Source organism: Ochotona princeps, chromosome 10 (genome assembly GCF_030435755.1).
Source record: "Ochotona princeps isolate mOchPri1 chromosome 10, mOchPri1.hap1, whole genome shotgun sequence".
Classification (NCBI taxonomy): domain Eukaryota; kingdom Metazoa; phylum Chordata; class Mammalia; order Lagomorpha; family Ochotonidae; genus Ochotona; species Ochotona princeps.
This window is the reverse complement of record NC_080841.1, coordinates 22,505,556-22,528,513: the sequence shown is the minus strand read 5'-3', so window position 1 is coordinate 22,528,513 and position 22,958 is coordinate 22,505,556. Positions and strand designations below refer to the sequence as shown.

Sequence of the window (22,958 nt, the reverse complement as noted above, 5' to 3'; positions counted from 1 at the left end):
CATCAGAGACAGGACGAGGGCACTTTCTTCCGGCCTCCTGGGATGATCGGCTTCTGTAGCCCTCCTCCCACCTCAGTGAGCAAACAGCAGTGCTTAGCATTCACCGAGCTGAAGGCAAGGTATGAGCCCCAGGAACGTGCTCATGAAAGTGGCCTTGAATTAGAACCCACTGAGTCCTGGGCCTCAGCATCACCTGGGGTAGGCTGACCCTTTGAAGGATGCATGTGTGGTCAGGGTTGTCTTCATAAAGGAGCAGGCTGTCTGTGGGCTGATCAGTCACCTGCCACTGCGGTTCCACTAGCGAAGTCCTGCGGTCCTGACCCAACACTGATGTGCACATGCTGAGGTCTACAATGGCTCTCTTCTAGGGAACTCTGCTCCTGACACCTGCCATATGTCGTAAAACAGGATCTCAGGCCCCACCCAGAACTGCGGGATTAACAGGCTGCATTTTAACAGGCTCTCCGGGTGAGTTGTAAGCATGTCTCCGAAGCCCAGCCTGTGATGGAGGAAGACAGGTATTGAAGAAGTAGAGACAGATTGAGCAGGTTTTGAGATTGGAAAAGAGGGTTACCAGCTAATAGTAGATAGAGGAGCATAGGAGCATGGAGTTACCCCTGGAGCCTCAGTTTCCCTGGGGCTTTGGAAACCAGCAGCTTGTTTCGGTCTTTGGCTCTCCACTGGAGAAATGGAGAGCTAGTCATTGCTTCCCAGTGACTAAGGCCTCTTCCACTCTGTCAGCCTCTTATAATGCTGGGAATATAGATTTGGAAAGGCCCTTGAAGGATGAACATGGTCAAGCAGGACCTTAAGGAACCAAAAGGGAACCGAACTAAGACTGAAAGAGACCGAATGACTTGGCCTCATGACTGCCGTGGGAGGGGCAGGTAATCGTCTTTGTTTTGTCCCCTTGTTATAGACACCAAATAAATAAAGGCCACAGTGTGAGGAGGCAGATGCTCAGCCTCCTTTTCTGGGCATAGCAGCTGCTGGCTTGTGGAGGGCCACAGCAGTATCACTTTTTTTTTTCTGCCATCAGTACCTGCTAGCACAACAAAGAGTTTCCAGAGGCCTTTACAAAATGTTGAAGTGCATCTTAAATAGAGAACTAGGTAATTAAGCTCATTAGCAGAAAATAATTTGTTCAGCTTGTTGAAGGTCGGTGGCTCTGGGCTGCCTGGGGAGCGCACAGGCGAAGCAGAAGGAGCTGGACTCAGAATAGACAGACAATCCCTGCTGGGGCCTCTCACTCCCTGCTTTGCACAGGTCTTGCAGAGGGGCTGGTGGCTGTGGGGAGGAAGGGGCGTGGAGCAAACAGTGGTGCAGTGTGGGGTCCCTGGGAAGCCGTTCCCCATGACCACTAAACCTGGGGGAAGGAGGTTGCATGTTCTGTGGTAGACACTCACACATAGACAAAATCTGGTTTACAGATGATTGTTCCAGATATAAACACCAGCCCAGAGAAAACATTTCTCTCTAAAACATACTTGAGGGCTAAAGTCCTGTCTTGTCCTTGCACTCGTTAGAATCCCAAATAGGCGTTGGTTCTAATCCCAGCAACCCTGCTTCCCATCCAGCTCCCTGCTTGTGACCTGGAAAAGCAGTAGAGGACAGCCCAAAGCCTTGGAACCCTGCACTCATGTGCGAGACCTGGAAGAGGCTCCAGGGTCCTGGCTTTGGATCGGCTTAGCTCCAGCTGTCGCAGCCCCTTGGGGAGTCAATCAACAGGTAGAAAATCTTCCTCTCTGTTTCTCTTCTCTGTATATCTGACTTTCTAATAAAAATATCTTAAAACACACTTGGATATTCAAATAGCTATTTATTGAACCCTACTTTTTGCAATAAGTGGCCTGTCAGAAAATACAACTCAAAAGAAATCACTTTGACACCTTCAAGGGCCACATTTGATGGCATCTGTCCCTTTCTTACAGCACGTGGTGGCTCCTATGACCCAGAAGATGACACCTAAATTCTTTTCTGAACCATTCAAATTTCAGCCCTCATCTACTTCTCCAGTTTCTTCTCTGGCCAACACCGCCTTTGCCATTTCTTTCATGCAAACTCAGCATTTTGCTCAACTGAAGAACTTCCCAAATTCATTAGTTTGGTATATGTATTTCAATCTAATTTAGCATCACACGAGCTCTTCCCTCTGCCTAAAACATGACTTTTCTCTTGCATTTGCCCTGTCAGCAACTCCTATCCACCCCACAAAACCCATCTCAGAAATTGCCTCATCTATTCAGTTCCTTGGTGGCCAGCAGCAATGAGCCTCTCTCCCCACATAGCCACAGTCCCATAATCCATCATTTCTGCTCCCTTGCAATGACCACCATTGGACTGTGAGCTCCTTCCTCTCTTTGTCTCTAGCACCTGCATCAAGGGAGAGTTAGAACTCAGAATTCAGACTTCTGAGTCCAGTGCTATGTTGCTGTTGACTAGCCCATCTCTCATGCCACCCTGACCTGTATTGGCTGGGCTTCCTCAAATCTCAAGCACAAGTCAGAGGGTTTAGCAACAGGAAGCTGCTTCCATTTTTTTTATTTTTATGAATGTAAAGACACTACATTTCGTGTATTTAGAATGTTATTTCCTAAAGCTTCTTCCTAACCCTCTGATTCTTTTAACTTTGGCTTATATCATATGTGCTGGAACTAATTCGTCTTAGAAAAATGACTCAATTTTTTCTAGTTTACCTCAGGTTCACCATAACTTAAATCTCCATAAGGAACCTTCCTTGGAGTAAGCTTTAACCCAGTGGTTAAGATTCCAGCTAAGATGCCTGCATTCCATAGTGGAATACCTGGGTTTGATTTCCAGATCTGACTCCTGAATCCAAGTTGGTGCTAAGGCAGATCCCGGGAAGCAGCGGTGGTGGCTAAAGTCCTTGGATCCTGCCATCTTCAAGGGAGACCTGGAATGTATTCCTGGCTCCTGGCTTCAGCTTGGTCCGGTCTGGGGCATTGTGGCCTTTTGGGAAATAATCAACCAAGACGAACACTCTCTCCATCTCTATCTATTCCTCCATCTCTAAAATAATTACAGTTTCAAAAATGTTATTTTACTTTATTTTATTTATTTATTTACTTATGTATTCATTTATTTATAGCCATATGTACAGAGAGATTTTCCATCTGCTGGTTCACAGATGGCTGAGACAGCCAGGACTAGACCAGACTGAAGGCAGGAACTAAGAATTTTATCTGTGTCTCTGATGTGGGGAACAAATCCAATCTTCCACTGCTTTTCCTAGGCTGTTAGCGGGCAACTGGATTACAAGTGCAGCAGCTAAGAGTTCAACCGGTGGCGGAACTTATCTCACTATACTACAACACTGGACCATTAGTTTTGTTTCAAAGATATATGTATTTGTTTGAAAAGCAGAGTTAGGGGCCCGGCGGCGTGGCCTAGAAGCTAAAGTCCTCACCTTGAATGCCCCGGGATCCCATATGGGCTCCGGTTCTAATCCCGGCAGCTCCACTTCCCATCCAGCTCCCTGCTTGTGGCCTGGGAAAGCAGTCGAGGAAGGCCCAAAGCTTTGGGACCCTGCACCCACGTGGGAGACCTGGAAGAGGTTCCTGGTTCCTGGCATCGGATCGGCGCGCACCGGCCCGTTGCGGCTCACTTGGGAAGTGAATCATCGGACGGAAGATCTTCCTCTCTGTCTCTCCTCCTCTCTGTATATCCGGCTTTCCAATAATAATAAAAATCTTTAAAAAAAAAAAAGAAAGAAAAGCAGAGTTAGAAAGAGAGGGAGGGATGGAAAGAAAGATCTTCCATCCATTGGTTCACTTCCCCACTTGGCTATCACAGCTAGGGCTGGACCAGGTTAAAGTCAGGGTTCAGGAGCTTCATCCAGGTCTCCCACATGGATGACAGGGGCCCAAGCCCTTGAATTATCTTCTGTTACCTTCCCAGGAGGCTTAGCAGGGAGCAAGATTGAAAATGGAGCTTCCCAGATCCAAATACCACTCATATGAAATGATAGAGTCACAGGTGGCAGTTCAACTCACTGCATCACAACACCAGTCCTATTTTTTAAAAAAACTAAAGAAACTTCTCAAGGCTGTTTATAAAGATGTTTTAAATATCAGTAAAACACAGATACTACACTTCTATTGAAAATTTATCATGTAAAACCCAGTGTATAATTTTATTACAAGGAAAAAAAACTATGAAAAAGATATGAGTTCCTACTCTTAAGTAATTTACCAACTGACAGACAGAGGAAAAAGTATACCCTAATGGTTACAATAAAATATAGAAGGTGTTAAGTGCTATAAGAGAAATACAAGTTATGAGCTGGAGAAGTGTGAAGAAGGGGATTATGTATAAATGTTGTTTACATTCTTTGCTGCTGTTCAGAAAGCCAGGTTTTCAAAACTGTCAAATGATGGTAAAGTGTTCTACAATGAGATTCTGCTTTATTACAGGAGGCTGCTTATGTTGAGATCTCCTGCTTCTTAAAGAAAATTAAGGGGGAGAAGGAGAGTTGAGGGCACATATATCCATGGTAAACAGCCATAGGGCTGAGCTTGCAGGAGATAGAATATTTAGAGCAAGCTGTATTCAAGGGCATCAGAAAAGGTTTTCTTAATGAGTCCACAAGTCCATGGATGCTAACTGTGGTCTCAGCGTCATCGAAGTGGGGGCTCTAGAGTAAAACAGCTTCTCCATGTGCATTCAATGGGATGTTCAGTTACATGCATTTGCAGGGACTTAAAGTTCATGGAAAATACGTGTTCTGAAACAACTATGGAACTCTAACTTTTGCACCAAAATAAACATCCTTTAATTCTATTTTCTATTAACTTTTTGAAATGTCCCGTACAGTCTTGCATTGCTTAATAATAGGGCTATATTCTGATAAATGCATTGTCAAGAGATGCGATGGTTGTACTAACATCACAGAATGTGTTTATGACACAAATTGTGATAACATCATCAGATGGGATTGCCATTAGATATGCTGTCCACCACTAATACAAGTGTTACCCAAAATGATGCTTTATGGCATATGACTATACTTATAGGAAGAAAAAATCCTCTTGGGAAAAATTCTCCTTGAAGAAATTATCAGATTTCAATATTGCAGAGTTTCTCAGATTTTTTAACATACTGATATGTTTTCAAAATTTGGACGAGGAAAGCATATATAACAGCATTTCCCAAACATGTTAGATTACAGAACTGATCATTTTCCAAAGCATTCCACGGAATTTGCACTATACGTGATATACTAGAAAATACTGGAGAGAGGTAGGAATTAAAGCTTTTTAGTTATCACATCAGTTTGCATATTTATGAGCATTTAATTACTTAAGGGGAGTATTTGCACACAATAGGACTCCCCCCTGTACCTCATTGATTCATAGCAAAGAGAAAAAAGAGGATGCACAGGTAGAATGAATAATGAATTTCTAAGTCTCAAATATGCTTCCCTGCTTTATTGCATTTTTCCTTCTTACAAATGCCAACAATGATGAAAACAGATGATGAACTAATCTTTCTGATCCAACTGCCTTACTGGTATCCAGGCTGGTTTTGAACAATTCAAGAAAAACACACATTACCCTGTCTTTGCCTCTTAGACGAAGGCATCTTGTTTTGTTAAAAGGCTCTGTGCATTTTCAAATGGCCAGAGTCTGAACTGTGAGTGTCCACTAGAATTCTCTGGAGACCCAGCCCTTATCTCCTTTGCCTGGCTTCTCATTTACCTGGAAGCCTGAACCAAATGCTGCAGTAGAAGGTGTTGTGCATTTGGCTCCATCAGCAAAGGATATCTTAGACCTTAGCCATCTTAGACCTTAACCATTCAACAGGCTGTGGAGAGCACCAGCAAAGACGCTGAAACACCAGTCAAATAGAAAGATGATCTTGACTCTCAGGAGTCAAATATGTAGATATGCAGCTGCACAGTCTACTGGCTGCCTAAACTTATCAGACCTATCTCTGATCCTTTCCCACATCTGACATAGTTACTTCTTCATCAAAATGAAAAAATAGCATGATACTTTTGTAGCAGTTATAGCCACTTTGCCAACCGTCACACATACTGCTTTCAGCTTCTCAGTTGTTCATGTTTTGACCTCAAGTCTTCTGTTTCTCAGCCCTGCCTCTCAGCTTGCACCCCGTCTCAGCATCCCAGCCTTGGTCCTTTTCTTCCTTCCTCGTCTATGATGTGAAACACATTCCCTAATTTGACTGACTCCTCTGTGAACCACACTGCCCTACTACTACTCCCTACGGGGAAGCCCACAGACTAATACCCTCCTTCCCTAACCCAGTCCTGACACAGAGCTGCCGCTAGCCTCACTTAGGAGCCTGATTGGCAAACAGCCTGTGAATGGCTGCACTGTTGGCCTTCTCCACCCCCACAGCAGCGGTGCAACGTTTATCTCCAGGTTGAATGGTGGAATACAGGAAATCCTCTCCAAAGAAATCAAGCCAATCTGCCTGGAAGGGCCGAGAGTTCCCAGGGTGGAAGTTGATGCCCGAGAATAGGGCCCTCCTTGTTTTGACATTGATCAGAGAATGGATTCAATTTCTGAGAGAAATGGTTAAAGCGTAGACTTCCACAGTTCACAATACACTCTGAAGGGGAGCCCACAATATGAGTCAAGGGACAGAGAGAGGCCAGAAATGGCAGAGGAAATCCACAGGAGCCATCTGCATTAATCAATTGGATCCTTCATTCAATCAGGGATCAATAGAGGTCAAGAAAAACCAACAGTATCCAAAGAATAGATAATCAACTGGTGTGAAGACAGTTTGTATCTATTAACATATTTTTCCAGAATTATTAAAAACTACAAGGAAAACATTTTGAAGTTCAACAAATTACTTTTGGCCCAGAATAACAACACTACTTCTCACATCTCCACAACACTTACTATGTTACAAATACTGTTTTTAGAAATTTGCATGTTCTAACTCATTTGACCTTTTACTATGTAGCAGATACAATTATTACAGGTATTTTTCTTATGGCGACACAAGAAATTAAATGATCTGCTAACAAATTGAGAGCTAGATTTTAAATTAGAATAGTTTCACTTTAAAATTTATGATTTTAGCCACTGTGCAGTGTTACTGGCTTCCAGGACAGATGGAACATGCATATCTTGGAGTGTGCATACAGTCTATTTGATGCAGCTTAAGCCGGGTGGGAGGCAGAAGCTAAAAAGCAAAACGCAGAGAATGAAGTAAAGTCTCAGTAGATCTCAGAAAACCCCAGTCAGAGCATACTTGTGGAAGTTCAGGTGTGCATGCTGTGACTCATCAATATACGCTTTTCAATCATAAGTAATGGCTTCAGGTACAGAGCTCTGGTCGTAGAAGATGGACATTTGATTGTTCAGAGATGCAGAGGGTATTGAACTAGAGAAAGCCCTTATACACAAAGCATATTTTCAGAAAGTAACCTGTCCCTGTGCAGTAGAGACAGCTGTAGTTTGTGAAAAACCACTACTCCAGGTAACTTGCATTCACACATACTCCTCCCTGCTCTACCCACTGAGACCAGGTACTGGCCTCGGAACAGCCAACCTACTAAAACATAATCATGAAACAGAAATTGACAAAACACACAAAACAAAGATATCCAAGAATAAAAGCAGCAAATCTTGGTAAACAATGGACAGTACTTAATAAAAGATCATTGCTATCAAACAGATAAAATCAGGGTATGGCACAATTGCTCAGTGACTAAATCCTCACCTTGCAAGCATCACATCCCATATGAGTGCCTGTTCATATCCCAGTTGCTCCACTTCCCATCCAGCTCCCTACTTCCTGCCTGGGAAAGCAGAAGAGGATGGTCCAAAGCCCTGGGGTCCTGCACCTATATGAAAGGCCCAGAAGAAGCTCCTGGCTCCTGGCTTCAGATCAGCTCAGCTTCAGTCATTGCGAAGATTTAGGGAGTGAATCCACAGATGGAAGTTCTTTCTTTCTGTCTCTCCTTCTCTTTGTAAATTTGCCTTTCCAATATAAGTAAGTGAGTAAATAAATAAATAAATATATATATATATCGTTTTAAAGTATAGAAGAACTAAGACATTGCTGGCACTGTAGCATAGTAGGTTAAGCCTTTGCCTGCAATATTGGTATTCCGCAAAGGTGCCAGTTCAAGTACTAGATGCTCCACTTCCAATATGGCTCCCTGCTAATGTGCCTGGGAAAGCAGTGAAAGATGGCCCAGATCTCGTCCTTGGACCCCAGCAAGTGGGAGACTTGGAATAAGCTCCAGGCTCCTAGCCTTGGTTTGGCCCAGCTCCACCCACTGTGCCCATTTGGGGAGTGAATCAGTGTATGGAAGATCTATCTCTGAGTCTCTGCCTCTGTAAATCTGTCTTTCAAATAAAAAGAAATACTTTTTAAATAAAAATAAAACATAAGAAAATATGATCTATACAAAAGAAATTTTAAAAATCCAATATCCCCCAAAAGAAATCCAAAAGCAAACACAATAACAGATATTTAATGATAAAATGTTGCAACTTCCTGAAATAAAGAAAACTTGAATCCATATATTGAAGGACACAAATGATTGCCAGAGAAAACTGACCAAGAGCAGGCAACACTGAGTTATTCTACGAAAGTTGTGGATTTCCGAAATTGAGATTACTATGGTCAGCAAAATTGCTAACTGGGATACAAGCAAGGTTAATGTGCTGATTCTCCACAACAACACTTAGCGCTATTGGAAGATAAGGAAGTTACACTTCACAAGATGTCTGAGAAGGGAAAGTGTAAGTTGGAAGTTTTAAATCCATCACATTGCATGTGTTTAGTTACAGAAACAGTTTAGAAGAATTCAGGGAGTGTTATTTCAATGAGCACTTCTGGGTAAAACTATTAGAAAAGTTAAAACCAGCAAATGATCAGTGAGGAAACCACGGTGACGTGACACGCTCTGCACATCAAGCGTATCTGTAACCAAGATGACATCAGCAATGAGAACCACAATGGCAGATCAGAACTCAAACCTTATTGGTCAGCTGATGTTGAAATGACTCAACTCACAAAATTAGAAGAACACAAGAATAAGAAAGACAAATTAGTTTCATTAATGGAAATAGCAAGCTACAACGTTTCTGCAATAGTGAGGAGTCAAAAGTACTTAATAGCAGAAAGATAAATATTGATAATCAGCAGGTCAGAGAGGGGAAAGGTGACAGAAAAGAAGAAATGTGTTTTGTCATTTCTCATGGTAGATTATTGAATAGAAGATTAAAGATAGTCCTGAAGTTGAAAACTATAGAGGCAACCTTTATAGTAAAATGCAAACTTCATCAAATATGATCAGAATAATATGCAAAAAGCAAATAAGTTACACAACAGAAATACTTAAAATAAATTAAGAAGCAAAAACTGAATTGTGTGTTGAAACAAAAATTAAATACATTTGCCATACTAGACATAAGTGTGTTTAACTTCTTGATCTAAAGAAAAAAATTTTCAGGCAGGAATATAGTGCAAAATCCAACTTTATGCAAACATATTCAGTAAATGAAAATAAAGAGAAGACAGCAGATATTCAGAAAATGTGGAACTCAGATGAAAAATAATTAAATGAAAAGTGGCAATTCAGAATTCTGAAGAGAGAAGTAAATAATGCAGAAATTATGTAATAAGATGATTAATAAAAAAGAAATCCAGAATATAAAAGGAAATCACAATTGTAGAACAACCTATGACAGATCGGGTGGGAAACAAGAGCTAATTACATGAGTGAGTGATGTGAAGGATGTACCCATCATGACCAATCCCTGTCTCTTCTTAACAACGGATTCAAAACAAAAGAAATCATAGAAGAAAATTTTAGGGCTCAATAGAACCAGGACACAACTAGGGGAGTCATAATCATGAAAAAGACACACAACTAGACAGTTCCTTTTGTAATATCTGAACACCACGGATCAAAAATAGTTATAACAGACTGCCAAAGAGAAAAATCAGGTCATCTGTAAAGAAAAAAAAAAAAAAGAAGCAGGCCTGCTGTGTCAGGTACAGCTTAGCATGGCTCTCGATGGTATCCATCTCCTGGAGTTCCTTGTGATCCCCTCCCTTTGAGCTTGCATATGAACTATGATTGGCTTTGAACCAACAGAACACAGCAAAAATGATAGGATGACACTTACATGATGATATTACTTACGATCATTAACTTTCCTCCTGCAAGCTGAATCCCTCTACTACTGTCTTCTCGCCTTGTGTGCCTTGGTAAAGCAAGCAGCCTAGCTGGAGAGCTTCCCAAGGCCAGTATCGGGTTGTAACCTCTAGGTGAGCTTGGAAGCAGATCCTTCTCCTATCCAGCCTTGAAACGACACAGAAGCTGTGCTGACCCCTATTAGGCTGCCTTGTGAGGATTCTTGAGGGCAGAGGATCCAGTTAAGCTGAGATTCCTGACCTATACAAACTGTGAGACCATCCGTGTGGTGTTTAAGTTGCTTACTTAGATTGTTGTGATGGGTTACACAGCAAAGAATGACACTCTAGCCCTGGACTTGACTCTAACAACTAAATACAGCTGAATAAAATTAGTTCAAACACTTAGGGCTTTCAAAATGTGTCTATCATGTGTCACTCCTTTAAAAATATGTATGTGAAGGTATATTCAGGAATGAGAATGTGAAAGGGAAAACCCAGGATTTATGAAACATTGGAACTAAACTCAGGGTTCTTTAAAACACAAACCTGACATAGCTAATGATTTAGCACCTCCAGAAAGCTGTGTTTCCAAGTATTAACTTTCTGAATGAATTCAGTGATAGGAGGCAAAAGGATTCCAAAATACCTCAGCTAAGACAACCTTAGAAACTTTACTAATGCTCAGCTCCTTGTAATTGTATTTTACTCTTTGGCCCTTTAACCACTGACCTGCTGGCATCAAGATGGAATGATAGATGTGCCATACCATTCCTGTGAAATTTCAAGCCGTCATTGTGCCCTGTGCCTGCTGTGTGCTACTAGCCTTCTTGACTGTGAGGATTCTTACTCATCTTTAAAGATCCATCTCAAGTGGCTCTTGCATTCATTCAACAAAAATTTCTTGAATTGCTTCCATGTGACACACCCTGGGATCAGAGCAGTAACTGGGCAAAACCTTGGCCTCACAGAATGCACATTCATTGAGGGGGAAGACTTACCTCTTCTGGGACTTCCCAGTTGAGTTTTCAAAAGGAGGAACCGGTTCTGTATTTTCTAAAACAAATGCTCAGTAACTGCTCCTTGAGCACACAAACTTTGAATAAAATGGTGAAGAATGCTACCGGTTGCCTATCTAGTATTCATTCTGTTTCTCCATCCACCCAACTATCTAACTTTAAACAAAGAATGGGATTACTTAAGGCCTCTGTCCTTTCCCACATGGCCTTGGGTTGTCCTAATCACCATTATCCAATGGTACAGAATTTACATCAGGATTGAGGTGTTGCAGAAAGCAGATTCTCCCCAAATGGGCTGCTGGAAAAGATTGGGTGAGGGCAGGGAGAATCCAGGATCCACCTAGAGAAGCAGCTGGTTATTGTCCTGTGTCACATCCTGAGACATCAGCTTGTGCTTCCAGAGACTGCAACATTAAGCTAAACGCTGGGGGAGCATCGGAATATTGACTTGCCTTTGCTTCTTGCAGCATTCAATCAGGGTATACATGAATGAGAGGAGCTGAGACTATAAGCGGCCTATCTGCAAAAAAGCGGGGGTGGGGGTGGGGGAAGAAATAACAGCTTTGCTAACGGAGATGCTTTCTGTTTGTCCGTCTACACTCTGAGATCTAAAGAGATTGACAGAGAGTCCAATGACTTGAAGCCTTTCAGGGTTGAAAAAGCAGAATTCTCTCCTCCCAGATAAAAGGAGAGGCAGGAGATGGAGCAGGAGACAAGACTGAGGCAAACTCCAATCCTGGTCCCCAGCCTCTCTCACTACCGCCTGTTAAGCATTCTTCCTTAGACAAAGGAGACACTCTGCTTATTGTGAAGATGCTGGCTGGGAAAAATCAGATTATGGGTGGGATCTCCCAGCCAAGCCATTGTTTTAAATTGCCTCAAGGCAGAGGCCATTGAACAGAGGGCCGGAGCCAGGGACAGAACACAGAGGCCAGATGGGGGAATTCTCAGGCTCAAGGACTCTGTCTAGATAAGATCTTTGCCCATGGAATTGACTCAGCACACACAGATTTTGAAGTCAACCTAGTTTTTAAAAGAAACATATTCTTGACTGTTGAACACAAAAGGCACTACCCAAGCCCCTTGCTCATTGCCAACAGGAAGCAGGCTGTTAAGTTAGGATTCTATAAAGGTATCCTCTATGATCTCACTTTGAAGATGAGACAATAATAGTGATTCGCCAAAGAGCAGGACCAGGGCTGCCAGCGGGTGCTCAGTGCCTCCCTCAGCCAGCGCAGGATCATCAGCAGGATTCCTAGGAACCTCTCCAAGTTTTCCCTTTTTCTACAATGGAGATTGAATTGCAGCTGCTCTGTTCCTTATCAACCACTGCATTCTGGGTGTTAAATGCTAGAAATACATCCTCAGTAAAACAAAGTCCCCACCTTCTAGGAGCCTGTAGTTCAAAGTAGGGAGCAGATGGAATACTGCCTACACCAATAAGCAAAAGACCAGAGGTGGGGGTGAGGGAATTGTCAATCAAGGCTTCTCCCTTAATGCACTTTGAGTTGAGGTAGGAAGGGAGAATAGGTGTGAGTCAGAAGAGAAGCTGGAGTGTCAAAAATAGAGTGGGGGCGAGGAAGGTGCAGCCAGGTGACACTCTAGGAAGTCCTTTCTGACCAATGGGAGTGGTTGGAGGAGGGCAAGAGAGCAGGAAGGTTAGAAAGTTGTCATCAGACAGCTCTCACAACCTAGCCTTGATTATCACTTTGTGTTTTGTTCTCATTTGCTTTGGTGCCGTAGCCTGATGTCCTGCTGAGCCCCTCGGATGCGGACATCAGGGCAAACTCAAACCTGGAGAATGTGAAAGCAGTCTCCTACAAGTGTATAGTCTTCTTCTGTGTCACTTGTCCTTCAGCCTTCCTGCCCCTTCAGGAAAGTTCTCCAGCCAGAAGGTCAGTGCTTGCTGTTCCCGGAAGATCCTGCCGCTAAGGTCTGATAAACTCACAGCCTCACATGGCTCAAGAAACAACCACAACAAAGTTCCTTCCTGTGTATGCTTTCAGCTGCTCTACCCACACCCCGCCACCCCTAACCAAGCACATTCAGGGAAGAAAACTTGATTTCCCTAGGGCCATTTTTTTCTCAGGATCACTTCCATCATTAGAACGCAGAGTGATTTAATGTGGGCTCCTGGGTCAACCACACTGTTTAGAAGGTACTTGTGATGTAGAGGTACTTCTGAGATTGTGATTTCAACTAAAAGGTAGGCTATGCTTGAAAAACTGGCTACCCAGATAGCAGCAGAAGTTTCTACAAGATGGACTCTAATAGAAAATCCTGCCTAAAATATTTATAAAAGCTGTTTTAAGGGCACTTACCAACCAGTGGAGGAGTCCCTTTGCGCAAATGCGTAATGTATGATTGCAAAGAGTCCTCTTTACAGGGACCCCAAGGTCTTGTCAGAGGAGTTTGCTTCAGACAGGGAAGAAATGCACTAAGATAAGAGAACCGCACATCCACTGAAGTATTTGCATTTGGGGGGTTCACATTAAAAAGAATCTGTTTATACTATCCTGGGATTTTCAGTGAAAACTGTGCCCACCAGTTTTCATGCCAGCATGGCAGAGCACAGGACGGGGTGCCAGGAGTGGCCATGGGTCAGGGAGATTTCCATTGCAGAAAGCAGTCTGAGGAAGAGAAAGGAAGGGAAGAGAAATGCAAAGAAGGTGATGTTGCTGCTTTCTGAAGTTTATGGGCTTGTTTTGCAATAAATAGCCAGGGACAGGCCTCAGGAAGGGGACGCCTTCAGACAGGGTTGACTGTCCTTACACTTTGGTGCTCCTGATTAGGTCCTCTTGCAGATGGAGTGAAAGATGAAGCAGTCAAGGGGGAGTTGGCATGATGATAAAAAGCACAGTTGGGAGCACTTTGGACTTTCACGAAAGCAGAATAGTATCCCCTCAATGGCTGCCAGCTTTGAGGGCCCTCTGTGTGCGCCACTGTGTAAAATATTTCTAATTGTCTTCTTCCATTTGACCCCCCATTCCGCCTCCACACACACAAAAAAAACACAACAGAACTACAAAAAGTTAATAGGTACTCTTAATTTTATCCCCATTTTCCAAGTGACAAAACTGAGGTTCATGGAGATGTAATATGGCTGGAACCAGGTAGAATCCAGTTCAGATTTCCCATCTACCAGACTTCAAAGTCAAGGCTCAAACCACGCAAAGGGTGAGCTCATACTTATTCTCTGACAGAGCGAGGCAGATATTCACTCTGATTGGCAGTTTATGAACTCAGAGGCTATATCCCAGAGAGTGTCCCCAGATGAGCAGCCATGGGTGAGTGGCTGATGAGATGTGCATTTGGGGGGTGACTGGAGAACAGCCAGTATCTGGTTGTCTGCTCTCTCTTCATCTCCTTCCCTCCCAAAGAATCTGCTGGTTGACTTCCCATCCAGAAAATAGTCCACTGGATAGACTGCCTGTTGGGCAGACAAGCAAACAGAAAGCACCTTTCCTGTAAAAGAGAAGCAACAGATGCTCTCATGGACCACATACCTGGTGAGAGAGACAAAATAAACATACAGAACAAACTATCCATGGGCTTTCCAAAACTATAAGCATGAGCCATGCAAACCAGTGCCAAGAAAGAAGGAGACAGGCTAGTTCTGGTGGGAGTCAAAAGAGTAGGTGAGGAGTGAGATGTAGGCAAGGACATGCCTAGAGATTACCTGCAGAATGGTACTTAGCAACAAAGAGAAGGAATGGAGGAAGAAAGACCCTTCTAGAAAGTGGCTATAATCTACTAGACTGTTCTGTCTGGCTCCTGGACCATAGAAAGAAGGGGAGCAGGGCTGAGGTGGCTACAAGTCCAGGACAAGTGTTTCAAGTCTAAACACTGGAATGCCCACGTCCCATATCTATCCCCTCTCTTGAGTTCAGCCTTTACTTCAGGCTCCAGCTTTCTATTGGTGCACATCTTGGGAAGCAACAGGTGGTGATGGCTCAAGTAGTTGAGTCCCTGCCAGTCACATGAGAGACCTGGGTTGACTTCCTGACTCCCTGGCTATTTCAGGCATTTGAGGGAGTGAATCAGCAGGTGGGAGTTTGCTGTATGTCTGTCCTTATGTAGCTGACTTTCGAATAAAATAATAAACAACATTTTTGAAGGGTTCCATTTGGAGGGCTGATGTTGCCCACTGGACACTAAGCAGCCCCTTGTCCTGGGCTGGGGTGTTGTCTTCTGTTCCACGTGTCTCCTGTGCATGGATTTCAGCTTTTTGGGCCACCTCACAGCAGGAATTCACCTTTGCACAGAGCAAGAGTTGCTGACATTCTTCTCGGTCACCTCCAACATGTGACTCTGTCAGTCACTGTCAGCTGAGAGCACATTCAAAGAGAAATTGGATTTCAACATGAGAATTCTTGAAGCCTTAAAACTCGGTAAGATTAATCTGGAAAAGCACTTAATGAAAGAGACTACTGGCCCGCACACACACTTTGGCAGCCTCAGGGATCTGACTATAAAGCAGTTCATCCTGGATGGCACCTCCTCCCTCCCAGCAAAAACAGCCAAAAGAAAACACATCTCCTTTTCCTCTTGAGTTAGCAAGTAGTCAGGTTCTTCTCCTAGATGGAAGCTTAGCTCCTGGACACTGATTCATAGATGTTCAGCTCTAAGATCACTTCATTCAGGTATTCTTCAAATTTATAGTCCCTAAGATCTATAGGTTTAATATGCAAATCCATAGATCCAGATGCAGAACTGTTGCATGAAATTTCCTTTTCAATGACTGCCAAGTGACTCTCAAATACACAGAAATTGAGGAACCTCTGCTCTAGTCCAGCTTGCTATAAGCAAATCAAAGCTCTGCAATGAGGTCCTTGCACCACCCATCCTTCCAAGTGTCTTGTGGACGCTTCCTTGAGACAGCAGAAGGGAACTGTACCGATTTCCAACTGGCAGTTGAGTGGGCGAACACAGATCTTCAAATACCCTACCGGGATGAAAACTCAAAGATGAAGAACAGCTTTCTAGTATATTCCAGGTGTATTCTTGGAGTTTGCCATTTTACCAAATGGCTGGGTGTCTAGGGCTGAGGACTGGGGTGGAATGCCAGTGCTCTTCTAGCTCTGAAGCTGAGAGGTAAAACAGAGAAAGCATGGAGAAGCTGTGAGTTCCTGCGGACCAGTCAGGTACCCAGGCACCTGTGCATATGTTGAGACAGATCTACCTCCAAAGTCCCGAAGAAGGGAGGTGGGAAAGTTTGAACATTCAGGCAGGAATTGTCCACACACAATGTAATATTTCCACAAGAAATGATTTGGATTCACCTGCAAAATGGTGGATCCCATGCTCCCTCTTCTCTGCGACCTCCATATTCTCTCCTTGATTCCCTCCTAATCCCCGAACATGAAAGAAGTGACATAGGATAGAGGGAAAATGGACCACAGTCCTAGGGAGAGCCTCAGCTTACTGTTTTCCAGTGAAGAGGCTGGAGTAGTTCCCTACAGAGCATGTGGTGACCATGGTAGGTGTGATGCAATCATTAAATGTGTGGCATGCAGGTATTCAGAACAGGAAGGCAAGGAAGCTGCCCCTTCAATACTCTATGTTTCACACAACTAAGGCTGAACCCCAATCAATAGGATTTTATATAACACATATTGTTTCAAGAATGAGAGATAGGGACCTCAAGTCTGTGGGTTGTGGGGTTTGAACCTAAGGAGTTCTTGAGATTCCTGACCCAGGAAAAGAGCATCATCTCAGGAAGGTATGGGCCTTCCAATCTACCTGGCAACTCACCACCTGCCCTAAAAGTTTTGGAAACAGAGATAACTTAAATATTTTTTTCCCACCTGTTCCTTCTCTAGAAGAGGTAAGAGCAAATTGATGTACCTCTGGGAATGTCAAAAGCCCCACCCAGACCGTTCCAAGCTGTGGGGACAGAAATCTCTGGAATAGTTCAAGGAGGGTGGGTATAAGGAAGAAGTTCCGTTGGGCCTATAAAAAGAAAGAAGTGATAGCAGTGCTATTTATGACATCTGGGAGTCTGACGACCTTCCCTACTAGGAGAACGCCAAGACAACTAGAGGTGAGTGGAGCGTGGGGAGGAGGAAGTAAGAGGGAACAACAGGATCCAACTGAGGTGGAGGAAAAACCACTTCCTCTCCTCTGACCTTGGCCTCTGCATTCCACAGGGCAGCTTCTAAAAGGGTGAGAACCTGCAAAATGCTTCTTAGAAGCGACAAGCGCTTGCTTTCCCAAGGAGGAACAGAAGAAAGGGGGAAGCTCATTAAGAGAAAATTGAGGAAGCGCAGAGCCACACAGTGGCCGAGTGTCACCCAGGAATAGTCATCAATCATCATAAAACAAGGCTGACTCAGCACCTTCCTTCTCAGGGACATTGCGCCAGATTCAGGATGGGGCTGAGGCCATCATATCCTTTGTCACAGAGAAGGAAGGAGACAGGGAGTGGGAGCCAACAACTCAGACAATGACCTCCAAGAAGATATGGTAGCCCCCCAAATATCTCTCTTTCCTAGGGTAACATTTATGTAACTTTTAGTTTCAGTATGTTTCTGCTTTGTCTCTCCTGCTTGACTATAAAGTTCTGGAGTCCAGAGGTCTTCTCATGTTTTTTCTCTTCTCATCCCTCTATCCATCCACTCAGCTGCCAGTGTGTGGAATTTTCCCCTAATGGTTCTCAGGGCAAGAAACGCAGAGGGAAATAGTAGTAAGTTTCTAACCTTGGTAAGTGTGTGATATTATGTAACACATGTGGACGTGTGTGATATTAGACATCATTCAACAAAGGTGCATGAGCATTATAGAAACTGGGGGCGGTCAGTGTCAGTTGCTGAGAAGAGAAGACTCCAGGACCTGGAATGGAAATATTTGAAGTTTAAAATGCATCTTTGCCATTTACTAGTTGTGAGCACTTTAGTGAGTCACTTAAACTTATCTAGAGAAATAGTAGAATCTCTGAGAGATTAGGTGGAAATTAAATGATATAACACAATTACATTCTTACTATGGAGTCTAGCACAGATAAGTGCTCAAAAACTGGCGAGGAGGAAAAAAGAAAGGGGGGAATGAAGGCAGAGAGTGAGGGAAAGAGAAGGTGAGAAAGAGTTGAAGGAAGGAAGAAACAGCAGTGAGAAAGAAAGAGTTCATGATCGTGGTGCCAAGTGAAGAAAGAAGGGAAGGGAAAGAACTGTTCATGACCATGGCACCAAGTTCAGACTTTTACTTTCCCAGCCTCTGCACGCAACAGGATTTGACACACAATTATGTCCCCAGGGTATTTTCAGATTCTGAGTGAAATTCACTGAGTCAATGGGTGAGTGGCCAGGTATCTCAGGAGGGTAAGGAGCTTGCCTTTGAGCTCTCTGACCTCAGTTTCCAACTCAGGAATTCTTTCTCAGCTGGAACCAACCGGGGTGACAGCAACCACACATTCCCCAGATGTGTGAGCACAGCTTTTGTAGCCACCCAAGGGGGTGTGCACAGAAGCTGCAGAAATGCATGAATGTCTCCCGGAGGGCACTGTCCTAAGCGACTCCAATGTCTCTGCTCTATTTCCTGTTGAGAAAGGCTGGTAAATGGTTGAAACTGGCAGGCTAGAGTCAACAGCTGTGGTCCAAGACAGTAGACCTCCCTCCTAGATGACTTCCCACACGGTGATGATGCTTGGAGCAGCCTGGTCTCATTGCAAACAGAGGATGGACGTGGTGCCTCATTCCTCCTCCTACTGCCCCCAGAAGTGGTCCTTTCCTGCCCCACTGACGAGGAGCTGTAGCGACAAGTTTGTAAAACGGCATGGGAGCACAGAAATGTTTGTTCTCCATGTGCCGTCAACTGTTAAAAACCAAAGAACTCAAGCCAAGGGTGGCAACAGACAAAAGCTGAATTCAACCATTCTTTTTACTCAGTTTCCAACTTAATGACAACTCTAGGGTGGGTGCTTACTAGATGGCAGACACTGTTCTAAGTCACTTTTGTGTGGTTTGAAAGAGAGTTTCACATATGTTACCTTATTTGATATTTATGATAAGCAAGGTAGATTTCTTGCTTTAAATGTTTGTCTTGTGGATTTTTTTTGAAAAAGATTGTTTCAAGAGAATAATATGATCCATTTGAGAGTATTCATCTTGCAGCAGGGACAGATGAAATGTTCTGATTCAAGTTATTCTCTTTCCACTGGACAAAAAGCAGGGAATTAGCATCGTTCCTGTTCTCAAAATGCTTATGATAAAGTAAGGGAAATGTGGTACTGACAGTGTTTTAATACAGAGCGACAGGTAAGTAGACCACGTGAGCAAAGAATTTCAAAGTGGGTTAAAGAGCCAAGGCTCTGTTTTCTGATACAGATGAGAGAAATCCAACTGAAACCAGCATAAGGAAATTGACTAAAGTTGGTTCTGGCCCTGGAGCAATCACTGACAAGGGTGATCTCTTCAGGAGATCTGATTGCCTGACCTCTTCGTCAGCTTCTTTCTTGGGGCAATCGCACCTCTCTGTGCTTGCTTTTGTCCCTTGTTCTTCTCTGACCAGGGTATCCTGACCTGCTCTGACTGGCTAGTTCTGATCACATGTTTCCCCTTAAAGTCCAGAGGATTCCCTTCCACTAGGAAAGATTGGGGATTGCAACCCAATAGGGAGGAAAAACAAAAGCCAGGCAAAAACAATGGCAGGGCTTGGGATGGACACTAGAGATGCCCTAGAGACATCCTAGACAGGTGATGTAGGCGTGAAAGGGACATGGCCTGGCTCAGGGAGGAGCACCAGAAGGGAAGTCACAAAGTCCTTGCCCTAATTCCAGCTCTTGCTGTAACTATGGATGTGACTTTGAACAAGTCATTGAGCCTCTCTGGACCTTGGTTTCCCCCATGGAACAGAGAATAATAATTTAAATAATAGTAATAACAAAAGTCCCCCAGGTTGCTGGGAGGATCATGATGTGATCCAATTGGGTGAGATCATAGACATAAAAGCCTTTTGAAATGCTAAGTGAAAAAAGATTTATAAATATCAGAGTCTATTTGAAGCAAGGGACCAGCATCAGCAGAGACATGAAATAGGAATAAGTAAGGCGTGTTTGGGGAATAGTAAGCAGATTGAACCGCTCTAAGGGAAAAACCAGGTCAATGAATGCAAAATCTAATGTAGAGCCACACACATCAAGGCTGAAATGTGGACAGTCTCAGCAAGCCGAGATCTTTCTTGGATGATGCTCTTTGTTATGCCTACACATGAGTGCCCAGGTAATACCAACTCGCAAGGACTTCCCCATGCCCAGTTTTCCCAGGTGGGAGGGAGCAGGCTGGCTCTGCCTCTGGCCAATGTTTGGTTTCCGGGAGGCCCTTCCCCCTGCTCACCACCAAAGAAATCACAGAAACAGGTGGAGAATGGAGCTCTGGGGAGGCCCAGGCCAAGGTCCCTGGAGGGTGGGGCAGGGGGATGAGGAGGATTAGACGGCAGCAGGTGGAACTCGGACAGTTAGGGCTCACATGTGTGACAAGCCCTGATTAAGAAAATCACTTTTGTTTACAAAGCAGGTTTTTAGGCCCCTCCAAGCCGTGCTAAATTACTAGGCCTGTGTCCACAGAGCTTTTCTGGGTCTAGGAGGACCTGAGGCAGGTGCTGGGCAGGGCAGGAGGAGGAAGGGGATTTCAAGGGTGCATGTTTAGTGGGAAATGTACCAGCCTGGGAACCTTGTGGTACAGATCTCTTTTAACAGTTGGCAGGTTGCTGGGTCAGCTCCTCTGTGCTCTGACATCCTTAGGACAAACACAGGACAGAGGGGAGAGCAAGGTCTAGCCAGGAAAGCAGGAGAGGCAGGTGCTAGGCAGTTTCTGCTCCTTATTCTATATGAAGACAAGCAAAGTAGAGAGATTACAGTCCCAATAATCACAGCATGTTTAGATGGGATTTCAGGGAGAAATAGGAAAGGTGAATAACACTAACTGTTTCCTTGTTTACAGAGCACTTAGTAGCTTACAAAGGACTTTCAAATAATGTGCCTTATGGGGGTCTTCTTATACTTCAAGAAGACAGGTCACAAAAGTGGTTTAGAAAGTTTGTGTGATTTGTTCAAGATTCTTTGTCTTCTTTAATATATTTTAAATTTTGAAAATTTATTTATTTGAAAGAGAAAAATATTTCATCCACTGTTGACTCCAGAATTTGCCAACAGACAGTGCTGGACCAGGCCAGACAGGAGATAGGGACTCCCACCAAGTCTCACATGTAAACGGCAGGGATCTGAGAATTGGAGGCATTATCAGCTGCCTGCCAGGATATGAATTAATAGGAAGCTGGATAAAAAGACGAGGTGGAACCTGAACCCAGCACTCTGATATCGGATGTAGGGCTGTCAAGCAGCAGCTTAATCAGTTGTACCACAAGGTCTCAGAAGCCATTTTTTCTAACTCCCAAGTTCAATGCTGTGTTACTATCGAGCCTGAAACCCCCACACAAGACTCACACTCCCCCAGCCAAGGCTGATCTTGTCCTGGAAAGCTGGTTTGGGATCTTCCAGCTACACTGAAAGAGCCACACACGATCAGTAAGGTCCTACAGGAAGGGGCCCCAAGGTATGTGTGTGTGACAATTCCAGATCTGCCAGTCCTAAATTGCTCAGGGACCTTGCTTGAATTTGAGTTTTATCATCTGTTAAGATGGAGACAACGTATCCAGGTAGCCAGCCCCATGGAGTGCTGTGGTTCTATGGTGGAGAATGCAAGCTCTTTGAAGCATACCTGTACAGTTTGTGCACATGAGTGAGGCTGCCTATTATCTATCACTCATTTTGCTGCCTCCTCCTCTGCCTCCGAGCAGTGATGACCTCTTGAGTCCCAAGCCAGACAGAGGGGACTGTGCCAATCTGGGATCTGGGATGCTGTTCACTTCAGAGCCCTATTGGGCTGCCTCCTTTCACTGACTCTGTCCCAGGAAAGCTGCTCAGGGGCCTGTTTTGCAGAAAGGATAAACTGTAGGGGGAAGAGCAGCTCCACTGGTGAGCAAAAGAAACAGCCAGCTCAGAGCCTTTAAAATGTAAAGTGTTCTCTTGAGCTTCTGCAAAGATCTGATTTGTAAGAGATCAAAGTCAGAAAATGCATCACTTCTCCAGAATCAAAGGGGCTCCTTGCTCTCAGGAACAGACAGCAAAGACTCCCCCTGCACAGAGAGCCAAGCGTAACAATGGAGAGTGGCTGCTGGGATGGGGGCCTGGCTGCCTTTGCAAACATCTGCATCTGGGCTGCACCTGCCAGGCAAGGACCGACCTGGAAGCTGCAGAATGCACCTGCTCTCCTGATTTCCCATCATTCATCAGTGGTGGCGACACATCTCTGTGAATCTTATACATCCTTCTTCCCCTCTTGCTTGTGGGTTGGCTGAGGGATGAGGCCCGGGAGGGTGTTTCCAGTCCAGCACTTGCAATCATGGGTAAGCCCCTATCAGCTAGGTTGATTAAACAGAACTGTAGATTTGAATTGTCTGTTTTATTTACTCTCAGGGAGACAGCTCTTCAGTCAGGAGGAGGGTTGGGCTTGCTCTGTGGTCAGGAACAAGCTATACATGTAGCTTTAACTGGAAAATAGAGAAGGAAGAATGAAACCCAAGATGTCCACAGCCTTCTATGCTCAATAAGACTGCTTTTTAACTCATCCAGAAGATCGGGGCTAGCAGGAATGATGGTCCCCATCTTCCCATCCAATCCCCATTTTTACTTGAACCATCTTCACTTCTAGTATCCAGGGATGAGGTCCCTCATCTGTCTCAAGGGCTACAGGTTGCCCTTCATCCTCTCCCTTCACGTCTTCAGGACCTTGCCCC

At 44.2% G+C, this 22,958-nt stretch overlaps 1 long non-coding RNA gene across 1 annotated transcript; it reads left to right on the top strand.

Annotated features, from left to right (window-relative positions):
* Positions 1-294: 294 nt before the first annotated feature.
* Positions 295-22,236, top strand: LOC131481320 (uncharacterized). Its single transcript, XR_009246227.1, has 3 exons — positions 295-887; positions 12,912-13,063; positions 21,960-22,236. It is a non-coding gene; the product is annotated as an uncharacterized LOC131481320 (long non-coding RNA).
* The last annotated feature ends 722 nt before the right edge of the window (positions 22,237-22,958 follow it).